Here is a 13,110-nt window from a genome sequence, read left to right as displayed (position 1 = left end):
ATGTATAGACAAGCACAAGCCTAGAGTCAGGAAGCTTGCTCTTTCCTAGGGAACACGGTGAGCCTGACCCATCCAACTCCCTAGTCCTGCTTTCCTCACCTCAAAATAAAGGAGTTAGCCTGAATCAGTGGTTTGCCAAATTCAGTGAGCATCCGAATTTTCTGGAGATGTTTGTGAAAAATGTAGTCCTCCCCCACCTCCAATCTGGGCCCAGAGATTTTGATTCTGTAAAGCTGGGGTAGGGCCTGCATTTCTACCCATCCAGCCACCACCAGGGACTGTGGTGAGTAAAAGCTGAGGACTGTTTCCTGATTTCTAGGTGACTCCAAAGGCCCCTCCAAGCTCTAAAATTCTCATTCGATTTAAGTAAAGTGCAGCAAGTGGGCAGACTGCTAAGTGAAAAGTTCATAATTGGTCACACAGTTTAATTTCTAGGCTTCCAAAATCAACACTTCAAGTTCTTAGTCAATTTTCAAAAATTTACTGTGTAGAAACAACAGTTCATTTTACCGGCACTTTTTCCAGAGCATTCACTGTCCCCACTGAGAAGCATCTTATTTGACTTAGAAAGAATTAAAACTTTTAATCTCCGAATCCAATCTATTTGTCATTGAAAGAACATAGGATGGTCAGGAAAGAAAATTAGAGGCCAGTCAGTGGCCTGGTATAGATTCATTTTCTAAAAAACAACACATACCATTTATTTGAAGAAGGAGACACCCGTTCTTTCAATTAACTGCAAGATTTCTTTCTTTAATATCTTACTAGCAAATCATGGACTAAAACTGTCTGAAACAATTCCCCATAAAGATACACAACCTGGGATTTTACTTAATCATTGTGAGGTTTTCAACCAGAAGGGGAAAAATGTGTTTTCTTAATAATGACCGTTAGAAAAACACATTTTTTGGAGGAGGCCAAAGCTGGACTCTGACAAGTGACATTATGAGGAGAAAAATAGAGCTGCAAAGCAGAGACAAAAAATAATTAATTGAAATAACTAATTAGAACTTATTTACATATTATATTTTCATGTACTTTCAAACAGACTTTTCAACAATGTTTCTAAATTAAAAGGCATTTGTAGTAGGGAACACTCCACATGTAGGATCAAAGCAAAAACATACTTCTTGGTCTCTTTTTGAAACTTTTCAGAGAGTGTATTCAATTCATAGGAACAAAAAACTATCTCACAAGAGAACCCACTGGCCTTTTTTTTTTTTTTTTTTTTTATTGCTTTCCACCCCACTTCAAATCTTTAATGAACACATGCTCTGAAGAGCTTAGCTTCCCTTCTGATACACTTTGGGAAACAAATGTCACCATTTAACCAATATCCTATTTGCTGCTTGTACAGTCCATTTCCCAAGGAGCCTTTCACTATAGACACCCAAAAGAATCTGTTGCTGGGGGTTGAAGCAGAAACGTTGGCATAATTCTCGACAAGGGTACAGTCTTTCTTCTAACAAGGGTACCTAGTTAGCTCAACTGGCTGCAATGAGATGTTACTGAAGTTGAGGTCTTGAGAAGCCAACCACCTCTCTCTACTTCCTGGCTCCCAACTACAGCCCTCCTTCCCCCGGCCAGTAGGTGGAAAATTCATGGGCACAACAGAAAAGTAACAAGAGCTGTGTCTACATCCAGGTGATTCTCTCTCACTAGGGAAAGAATGCACCCAATGCTTCCTAAGTGTGGCCAGCCACGCTACCCACTCCACCTCATTTGGTATGGGAAATCCAGGACTTTGTATTTGGAAGGAAGAAATGATCTAAGAAGAGAACAGGGGCAAATAGAAGAGAAGGTGCCTTTATAAAAGAGAGGAAAGAAGAGAAAGAGAGTGAGAGGACAAATTTTCATTTGCTCTGTTAAAATAGACAAAATAAAACTGGCAAGTTTCGATCCCTCCTCTACTGTGCACGCCGGGTAAGGAGCAACGGCCATGGGAGGCGAAGGGGACGGCCCTGTCCCTGCCTCCCCCCTCCCACCCAGTGTTCTGGTGGGAGACAGTGAGCTGTGGGAAGCACTGGGCAAATGTTGACTGAAGGCCTGGAGCCTGATCATGTACCCCAGGGATCAGATGTTCCAAGATGAAGGAAAATGGAAATGGGGATTTCAATGACTTCTTGTTTTACAAGAATTAGGGGGGAAAGTCATAAAGAACTTAGCTTTCCTAGCTTACAGTCTGTAACCATTGGCTCATTAAGTAAATGTTGAATAACTACTTTTTAAAATAAGGTGTCACACTGGATATACAGCAGAAAATTCTGTTTAATGAGCCTAAGATTAGCACAAAGCTGGGCACGGTGTTTATAAACGAAGGATTGTTGGACACAGGGCAGAAGCGATTTTTGCAAGGTAGCTTTGGTATCCACTAAGGGAAGTTGAAGCAAAGTAAACCTGGGCCCCAGACTTGCATCCTTCTCTATAGGAGGGGAAGGAGCTGGCAGGTGAGACTGATCACACGTGTGTTCACAAGTTAACACAGGTGGAACCGAGGCTACATAATTCTACATAAGTGTAACAGGAAGAGGGCAAGGGTGAGGGACACTGAGAAACACCTACTTAGAAATAAGTGATCCAAAACTTTCTCCTGTCTCAAGCATCCAAGTTACTCTAGATCTTTGGGACCAGGTGGTGACCCATAAAGTAGGAGACATCTACTTAGTCATAAAATCAATTAAGACAAGAAGTATTTGACATTTTAATTTTTTTTTTTTAATTTTTTAAAAAATTATTTTTGGCTGCGTTGGGTCTCCGTTGCTGTGCGCGGGCTTTCTCTAGTTGCGGCGAGCGGGGACTACTCTTCGTTGCAGTGCTTGGGCTTCTCATTGTGGTGGCTTCTTGTTGCAGAGCACAGGCTCTAGGCATGCGGGCTTCAGTAGTTGCGGCAAGTGGGCTCAGTAGTTGTGGCTAGCAGGCTCTAGAGCGCAGGCTCAGTAGTTGTGGCGCACGGGCTTAGTTGCTCTGCGGCATGTGAGATCTTCCCGGACCAGGGATGGAACCCATGTCCCCTGCACTGGCAGGCGGATTCTTAACCACTGTGCCACCAGGGAAGTCCAAGACATTAAGTATTTGGATTGGAGAATCGACACATGAAAACAAGTGCCTCTGAGTATGCATTTTGTCTGTTATAAGGAGAATAGTATCCACAAGCATCTCAAATGGAACTAAAGGAAGAGAACAGGAAATAAAGAAAAATCAATTGTGTTCTACCTCTAATTGCTTATGTGACTAGTATGGCTCACTGCTGGTAGTCCCTTTGGTATATGGTCTCAACTTTGGAGAGCAATACTTCAAAATTATTTTCTCTGTAAGGTTTTAAGTCCTCTGGTAGGGAATTCTCTTCCCAGGGGATGAAAACTTCAAGTATGGGAGGGAATACACATACTCAAATACAATCCTAAAATGTACTGACTGGTTGCTTCCAAAGCTATACTGAAATTCATTTCTGTTCATCAGAAAAGAATTTTCTTCTGGTGGGCTTCATTTTACGTTTGTCTATAAATGACTTTCATGGCAGTGAGAGATTGTAAAGAGAAACTGTCACTCATTGTTGATCAAAAGTTTGACTAGGGCTTCCCTGGTGGCGCAGTGGTTGAGAGTCCGCCTGCTGATGCAGGAGACACGGGTTCGTGCCCCCGTCTGGGAAGATCCCACATGCCGTGGAATGGCTGGGCCCGTGAGCCATGGCTGCTGAGCCTGCGCGTCCGGAGCCTGTGCTCCGCAACGGGAGAGGCCACAACAGTGAGAGGTCCGCGTACCACAAAAAAAAAAAAGTTTGACTCAAAAAGTTGGGCTACACAGTCAGATGGCTGACACGTTAAAAAGTATAAGTAACACTCGGAAGGAAACTGTTCCTACTGTGGCTGATCCACATTTAGGATAATTTAACGTGGCACTTGTAGAATGGACTGTAGCTGTTGCCAGGACAGCTATGTCCTTAAGAACATAAGTAAATAACTCCTCTGAAGTTATGGATGTACCTAATTAAGGAATTTTCCTTTCATTACAGCAAGATGGCAAATGTTAGGCTTGCAAAGTATGAGCACTGCGCCTGGACACAGGGATTATTCAGTGGCACATTGTATCTAGAGAGACAGACAGAGGCAACTGAGACCAACAGACATCAATTGTCCAAGACAGAGGTCATCTACAAGTATAATCACGTGCTGCTTGATTATACTTGCAGGACTACGGCAACCAAAGAAAGATCTTTAAAAAAACCTAATTCGAACACTAATTGGTTTAAAATTTTAAAGTATTCTACAAGCTGTTAGCTGAGGTGTTTTTTTCCCCCACAATGAATATTTAAATTGCTAAGTCAGTTTCGATTTGCATGTTGTATTAACAGAGCTAGAGGTGCTATGTTTAAGTAAGAAATGAAGAGAAAAATCATGTCAGGTAATCACTGCTGACTGAAAATACAGGCAGCACACTGGTGGTCTCACGGATCTGTCTCGTTTTGACAATGTTTGGATGGAACAGACGCAGGGACACCCCTTCTTCCTGTCTCTGACCACTCTCCAACCTCCTTTCTAGTCGCGACCCCTGGGACCCTCGCCATCCTCTGTCTCCGGGACCGGCCAACACCGTTTTTTGTGGTTAGCTCCTTACTGCCAACCAGATTCGTCAGAATTATTCCAGCGAGGTAGAGGCCGTTGTCAACTGACTGGTCAGCCATCTGCGGGCCTCCTGCACCCACCTCTCTTTGGGCGTCTAGTTCCACTGCGACGCTGTGGCTCTGGAGGTGTGAGCCACTTCTGTGAATTGGCTCAGCAGAAGCACGAGGGCACTGACTGTCTCTTCAAGATGCAAAATCAGTGTGGCGGCCGCGCCCTCCTCCAGGACATGCAGAAGCCCTCCCAAGAGGAGTGGAGTGAAACCCTGGAGAAGACCCTGAACTCGGCCCTGTGGGATCTGCGGGCCCTGGGTTCTGCTTGCACAGACCTCCACCACTGTGACATCCGGAGAGCCACTTCCTAGATGAGAAGGTGAAACTCATCAAGGAGATGCACTGCACGTGACTAACCTCTGCAGGCAGGACTGGGTGAGCATCTCTTAGAAGGCTCGCCCTTCAACAGGACTAGGAGCCTCCAGAGCCCAGTGGACTTTGAAGGACCCCTCTGCATGCCCCTGGTGTCAGAATTTCTGCCCCCTGCAGCCACTAGGCAGTTATTTTAACCACCCTGGAGCCCTCTCCCGAGCTGTGGGCCAAATGGAAACAAAAACGGTTCTGCAGCAAAAGAAAAAAAGAAAAAAAAAAGAAACTAAAGACTTTCTGCTCTTGCTAAACTCTATAATGTTTATTTGTTTAATTTCATGGAATGTTGTTATTAAGATTATAAATCGTATGAAATAAATGAATAAATACCAAGTAGACTCCAACTCAAGTTGAGAAGTGTCAAGATTTATTGGTCTTTCAGGTAAACAATGATTGAGAACCTAGAGTCAATATTTAGTCAAAATTTATCTTGAAAGGCAATAAATCTTGATTTTTGCTAAGGCAAGTAAGTAAATATGTGCACTGCTTGAGAGATTCTGACTGCTTTTCTATCTACTAAATAGCTACAGCGAGTTATAGTGATCTGTGACACGGATTTTCATTTCCAAAGAAATGTTTTGAATTGTTGAGTTACTTTTAATTTTTCCTATGATATGATGCTTCAATACCAGTATTTAGAGTAGTGTAAGATAAGTTTAATAAGAAATGTTATAAATTTCATATCTAGTATATTTAAATCAGTCTAAATTTAGTATTTTTTTCATACTTGTTTTCCTCTTAGAGTTTCTCATTAACCTCTATGCCTGTCTGTTCTTTTCCTTTTCCTAAGGACTTTCAAGAAATGGTAAGAAATTTAAAATGGAAATAATACAGAAATAGGCAAATGGATAAACAAATACTAACATAGTGCTTACTATATGCCAGGTTCTGTTATAAGCACTTTACACACACACACACACACACACACACACACACACACACACACACACATTCATTTAATTCTCTTATCATTCTGTGAGGTAGGTATTATCCCCATTTTACAGATGAAGAAACTGAGACAGAGGGTGATACAGTAATTCTGTCCATGGTTGTACATCTAGTGAAAAAGGTAGGACCTAGATGAAACACCCAATACGGCACTTCGTGAGGAACAACAATGAACTCTATAGGTGAATTTCCACGTAGCTATCTCCATACGGAAGATATCACATAAATTGTCTCCTTGTGGATGACAATATGACAAGCACAGAAAATATGAATCAGTTATACAAAAGAACACAATTTAGCTCATCAATGCGTTCAGCCTTGGACCTCACATGCTTTAGCATCTCCTCTGAATATGAACGGTGAAGCGGGGGCAAGAATACAAATCTGTAAGGTGGCAAGTAGAAGACAGTAAGAGATGAGCAAAGGAGGAAGCAATCACTCTAACTGTAGAGATCGAGGAAGGCTGTATAGACATAGGGGCATTTGAGCTGGGCCTTGAAGAAAAAAAGAGATTTTGGAAAAGGAAGGCTCAAGTCAGAAAAACGGAAGCTCATTTGGAAAACATGAACCATTCTAGTTGTCTGAAGCTCACTGTAACTAGAGGGGTGTCAGGAAAAGAGCTTGGAATGGTAAACTGAACATAAGACTCCCTAATGCTCAGGGCAGAAGTCCTTACTAATCAATACGGGATGAGTATTAACGAGTAAGATACAGGAACAGCTAGAGTTGTTAGAAGCAGAACAGCAATCTGCGCTTTGGAAAGATTAATTGGCAAGAAAACACTGGGAGGGGAGAGAACCAGTCGATAAGTTACTGCCCTGGACTGAGCTTGGGTAGGCAGTGGGCTTGGGAGCAGGTAGGGGGAAAAAGAAGGCGATACTGGGAGATAAAGTGTAAATGATTTGGTAGGCGATTCATGGGGAGAGCATGGCAAGGGGATTGTCAAAGAGGCCCATGGCATTTTGAGCCTGCGACCGTTATATGAGAAAGCTATCAGTCAGAAGGGGCGGGTGGTTTAAATGAGAAAATGCTGTTTGAAGCATTAAATTAAAAAAAAAATAGTTCAAAAAATTTGAACTAGCAGATCAACTGATGCCTAAAACTAAGCTGATTGAGAATAATTCCCGTTTATTGTACAAATCAATCTGAATTCAATCTTCTGTTACTTGTGACTGAAAGCATCTGATATATTATACTGAATGTTGGTTGGTGAGGGTTCTATTACTATAACCTAGTCCTTTTACTTAAACCTACCCATTAAGAGGCTGAGGTCTCATTACAAACCATTAGGTGGTACAAAATAATCAACATGCATTTCAGCAGAAGACACTTACTACTTTATAAAGAAGTGAGGAAGAGGAGACATAGTTGGTTGCCCTTGTTTCTTGATAGCACAGTGGTTCTCAACCAGGGGAGATGTTTTGTCCCAACCGGGGACATTTTTGGTTGCCACAAAAGGGTGAGTGGGGGTAGCTACTGGCATCTAATGGATGGAGGCCAGGGATGTTGCTAAACATTCCTCAATGCACAGGACAGCCTCCCACAACAAAGGATTATCTGGCCCCAAATGTCAATAGTGCCACTGTTGAGAAACCCTGCAACAGCACAAAGAGGGCAAGATAAAAGGTCCGTGTACTGACCCTACTTAGTCACTTTTCTCTGCAAGCAATGGATATACCATCTATTATGAGGAGGAAAAGCCCTTTCACCAGCTCTGCTTTCTTATCTAAAGAAAATGATTCATGCTGCTAGGTTAGTTTAGACAAAAGAGATGCCTCCAGAGAGAGGCCTTGTCCACACTGCACCACCATCTACTAGACTACCTGCGAGTAACATCTGCTCCAAGCCTGGGGCTCTTCTCTTCATAAATTAATCCTTCTGGTGAAATACTTGCTACCAATAACCCTTACTTGAAAAACAATGGCAGAAACAGAAGGGGCCAAACTCAGCTGATGATTTTAGACATGCAGGCTGCCGGTGGTGGAATAATGCTCCTCGGTCACAGCTTACACACCACCCACTTCAGTTCTATCTCAAATGTGGAAGTACCAGGATTCCCCATCTGGCACCCCTGCAATCCTAGACAGAAAAGGGAGGTCAACCTCACCACCCTCAACATTAACAAAGCGAATGCTGGGCTGAGCAACTTGGAACTTACATGCTGAAAGCTTTGGGGGAAGACATCTTCATAAGTAAACTGTCTTACTGGAATGTTCCTCTGAACCATATTAGCACCTGAGGCAAAAGGAAAAATCCATCATACTGATCCTACCTCTATTAACGATTTTTTATTTGTTCATCATGGATTTTTTTTGTATTAATTTTGATTTTTAAATAATATTACATTAAAATAATATTTATCTTGGTTACTGAGGGTTTAGTTTTGTTTTTGTTTTTTTTTTTTTGGCATTTCCTTAAATTCTGTGCCCCAAACGAGCGCCTCACTCCCCTCACCTTAATCTCAGCCCTGCTCTGAACCCTTTTTCCTCACATAGGATCCATCGTGTGTCCCAATTATGTTCTTTCTACAGTGATTTCCCTTGGTATTTAACATTATATTAAACCACCACTAACTCTTTTCGTGATTCCCAAGTTGCATCTCTATTATGATTGCTTTGAAAGGTCAATAACCTCTGATTGGCTTGAAGTTCAGATTATCTTTTTGATTTACTTGAAAAGCACCTGCCTTTCCTTTCTGTTCTGGAACTTAGGTTTCCTTCCAGTGTGTATACAGAAGGCTTCACGTCCATCAGCCTCATCTGGCCTGTAGCTTCTGTCACACACACTGTCCCACCAGGGTCCCCTCTGACTTCTCTTCCACGTTACTCTCCATTCTCAATGCTTGTTTGTCTCTCCTTATTTTGTGAGAGTCTCATCTCTTTGAACTTTACAGTATCTTTAAAACACAACCTTTCCTCTTCTTTGCTGAAACCTCTCTGAAGAAACCCTGACAGCATCTCTTAGAGTAATTTCTACTTGAGCTATTTTAGTAATGACAACAATTTGATAAAATTAAAGTCATGAGAGTGGATCCGAATAGTACTAGGAATGGCCTCAAAGTAAAAAACAAAATCACTTTCATCAGCTTCCTTTAAGTCCGTGCTGAATTCCGGCATTTTCACCCCACACCAAATCCTTTATGTTCTAGAAGATTTAGGCACTGCCTTGGTCTACTGTCTTTACCTACTCTTCCCCTTATGCCTTCTTTGGCCTGCTTTCCAGTCTCTCTAAAAACACAGGTTTGCAACCGCCACCAAGGCTGATCTTTTAACCATATGTTTCATACTTGAAGAAGACAGGCTGCTTGTGTCAGGATATTTAGAGCTGGTAGGCAAGACACAAAGAAACACCTACAACTCAGAAGCAACCACAGACAGCCATAAATGAGTGAGTGCGGCTGTGTGCCAATAAAACTTTTATTTATGGACACTGGAAAAAAAAAAAAAAAAAGCACACGACACCTTCAAGTAGGAAACGTGTGTTCCCTGGTCTTCGTGTTGCCATTTGAGCGGAACTTCCTAGAGTAATATTCCCAGCTTCTTTCCCCAGTGCTTATCCAGCGCTCCTCACAGATAAAAAAAAATGAGGTATCTGACCGGGGAGTTTAGAAGAAGGACCTTGGCACGTCAGCTGGCCTGCAGGGAGCAGTTTTTCTGTCTGCTATGGAGAGAGGACATGGTCTTAGGGACTCCAGTTGTGACCACATGAATAAGTCTATCTAATTTAAGGGTCCATTCTATAATATTACATGTGATCTATGAGCGATGCATGCGATATCTTGATCTCCATCCTCCTGACCTCTAGAAGCAGAATGAAGAAGCATGATTTATTAACCCTGTAAAGCCTCTATACGGATGACAGCTCAGACAGGCAGGATCCAACGATGGGAGCGGGAAGGAAAGAGGGAGGTAATCAGGAAACCAGAGCATGCCTATTGGTGGGTGAAGGTCATTAAGAAGAGGGTCGTACAGGACAGCTGGGCTCAAGGGGTAGCCAGGAAATCCCCCACATTATTGGACACCTTTTACTCAGTTAAAATTCTTCATCCTAACAGCAGATGAGAAATATCATTTTCCTAAAGGTTTCCCATTCATTTTTAGGTCACAACAAGACCTCTCTTCATCCAAGAGAGAACCTCCCCCCCATGTTTTCTGGGGATAAAATGCAGTGATATATAATATTTGGCACTTTGGGTGCAACTGACATTTTGTAACATTTGAATTGTACATAGTCAAGACAGTTTAATCGTCCCTCAAGTTATAGTGTCAAAGATGCTGACCTGCAAGGCTGTGAAAAGGCTAGCTTGAGGCTGTGTAATAAATCAGTAGCAGGGCTGTAAACAGAAGACTAGGCTCTTGTGCTCCTAATTTATTACTTATCCTACTGAGTCTGGATGCTTCCCAGCCACCAAATCATGTGTCTATTATTTTGTCTGGTCTCTAAAACTCTGGAGGTTGAGAAGAACAACTTTATTGGTAAAGGAAGAAAGAGACCAAGGCTTTCAAACTAAGTCTATCCTCTGTGTCAGAGGTATGGGCCTCGTGATTTAAGGGGGAAAGTGATTTTTAGCAAAGCTTTTGGTTCAGCCCCACATGATTTATTTACATTACTGGAAAAAATATGGACAAGACACAACCTTTGGCATACTAGTACAGACCTGGTTAGAATGATGATGACTATAGTTGATAATACTGTACTGTATACTTGAAAGTTGCTAAAAGAGTAGATGTTAAAAGTTCTCACCACCCCCCAAAAAAAAAGCAAGAAAAAAGTAACTGTGAGGTGACCTTTTTGTGGCAATCATTTCACTATATATACATGTATCAGATCATCGCATTGTACACCTTAACGTTACACAATGTTACTTGTGAATTACGTCTCAATAAAGCTGGATTTAAAAAAGAATGTGATTTTTCACTCTTTGGAAACTGATACAAGCCTACATGTCTTTGGTTTTGGAACCCTAGCTCCCATGTCTAGAAGTTGTGTATAGCATAAACTAGATTATTTTCAGTTAAAGGTAATATATAAAATTAATTTTGTTGATCATTTTTATTTATAGCTATTTAAAAAGGAAACACTCTACTTTAAACCAAGATATGAGAGTGGTACCTGGGTGAGAGAGCAGGAATCACAAAGTCATGGACGTGTCCATCACCCCACCACCCTGAGCTGGGGCTCTGGGAGGGCTGTAGCCAGGCTGGGCAGCCCAAGGCCAGCCAGTTTCTTATCGGCTTCTGAAGCTGATCAGTTCCAGAGGGATCCAGGAAGATACCACCAGAAATCTCCCCTCCCCTGGCAGATGCAGTCAGTGCTGGAAGGCACCCACCAGTAGCTCACCAGAAATGAGGGAACAGGGTCAGCAGGCCATACCTTCCTCACTCTTTGAAGGGCAACCACAATATCACATCCTCTTTTCATCCAAGTTCTGTTTTTGCTGTGGAAATGGCCCACTCAATATCCTGAGCTGTTGTATCATAAAAAACTATCTGGTCCTTCTTCCTAGTTCCTGGGAGGGAGCTTCTAAAACCCTTGGAATTTCCTCGGTGACACAGGTATCTTTATTATTCATGAGCCCCTTGGATCACAGTTGAGTTAATGCTAATGAAGTAAGTCCTGGTGGACCACGAAATAGCTTCAGGATGGGGGGTGGTCACCAGAATGATCAACCACAGGATTAGAGACTTGGGACTATGAGCCTGCCTGACCTCTGGGGGAGGGAATGGGAGCTAGAGATTGAGTTCAATTCCAAAGTCAATGATTCAATCAATTGTGCCAATATAATGAAACCCCAATAAAAACTAGACACTGAAGCTCTGTGGAACATCCTGGTTGATGAACACATTGGTGTGCTGAGGGGTAGATGCACCCTGATTCCACGGGGAGAGGGCATGGAAGTTCTGTGTTTGGAGCCCTCCCTGATCTTGCCCTCTGAGTCTCTTCATTTGGCTCTTCCTTATTTGTATCCTTTCTAACAAAGCTGTAATAATACAGTCATTCCTGAGTATCCATGGGGTGTTGGTTCCAGGATCCCCCTGTGGATAACAAAATCTACAGATGTTCAAGTCCCTTATATAAAAGGGTGTAGTATTTGCATATAACCTATACACTGCCTCCCATATACTTTAAATCATCTCTAGATTACTTACAATCTCTAATACAATGTAAATGTTATGCAAATAGTTGCTGATGCCCAACAAATTCAAGTTTTGCTTTCTGGAACTTTTCTGGAGGTATTAGATCAGCATGATAGCAGAGGGAACTAAAAAGGTCCTAAGTTAGTCTGAGGGGTTGGTTGGAGAGGTTGTTCTTGAGAAAGGAATATTTAAGTAGTGACCTGAAGAATGCGTTGGGGGTAGTGGTGAGGATGGCAATATTCCAGGGAGAGGCAACTGCACATGGAGAGGCTCTGAGGCAGGTGGGAAGGAAGTAGTACATTTGAGGAACAGAGTGAAGTCAGTGTGGCTGGAACTCAGTGTGGGAGAGAGTGACAAGAGGGCAAGAGTTGAAGGTTAGGAGGTGGGCAGGGGCAAAATCATGGGAGGGGGGTCATTGTAAAAATGCTGGTCTTCATGTCAAAAGAAGCGGGAAGCCACTGCAAAATGGTAAAGAAAGGTCTACCAGGGTCAATCTGAATTTTAATAAGATCATGCTCGCTGTAGTTAAGGCAAGATTTATAAAAGGTTAGAATGGAAGCAGGAAGCCTGGTTAGGAGGCCACTGTAGTCATCTACGTGAACGATGACCAGGCTGGGAGCAAAGAAGGTGAGGGAGGTAAAAGCTGTTTTCAAAATTCAAATACTAAATATGCTTATCAAGTATAAAATAAAAACATATCATTAGGATGTCTTAAAAAAAGAAGCCAAAATGTGGGTCAAGGACTTGAGCTCATCACTTCCTTCATTTGTATACAGCACTGGGTAGAACCCTAAGAGAACATCATTGTAGTTTCCAGAATATAATGAGGATATGGAACCCTAGAGCTTATCAGCAGGTTGATACTAAATGGTTAAAATGTTGAATATATGTAGAAGAAACAGTTAAAGGAAATGAGCTTATATAACCTAGAGAAAACTGAAATATGACTTGATCCATTCACTAAGAACATTCTATGGGCTAGGC

General features: G+C 42.2%; 1 protein-coding gene across 3 annotated transcripts in view; it reads right to left on the bottom strand.

Annotated features, from left to right (window-relative positions):
• Positions 1-13,110, bottom strand: part of PLEKHM3 (pleckstrin homology domain containing M3) — a 183,259-nt gene that overhangs the window by 115,400 nt on the left and 54,749 nt on the right. The gene's annotated exons all lie outside the window — the stretch shown is intronic.

This window comes from Delphinus delphis, chromosome 7 (assembly GCF_949987515.2).
Source record: "Delphinus delphis chromosome 7, mDelDel1.2, whole genome shotgun sequence".
Lineage (NCBI taxonomy): Eukaryota > Metazoa > Chordata > Mammalia > Artiodactyla > Delphinidae > Delphinus > Delphinus delphis.
The sequence above is the reverse complement of the archived record's forward strand: the minus strand, read 5'-3'. Positions and strand labels throughout refer to the sequence as shown.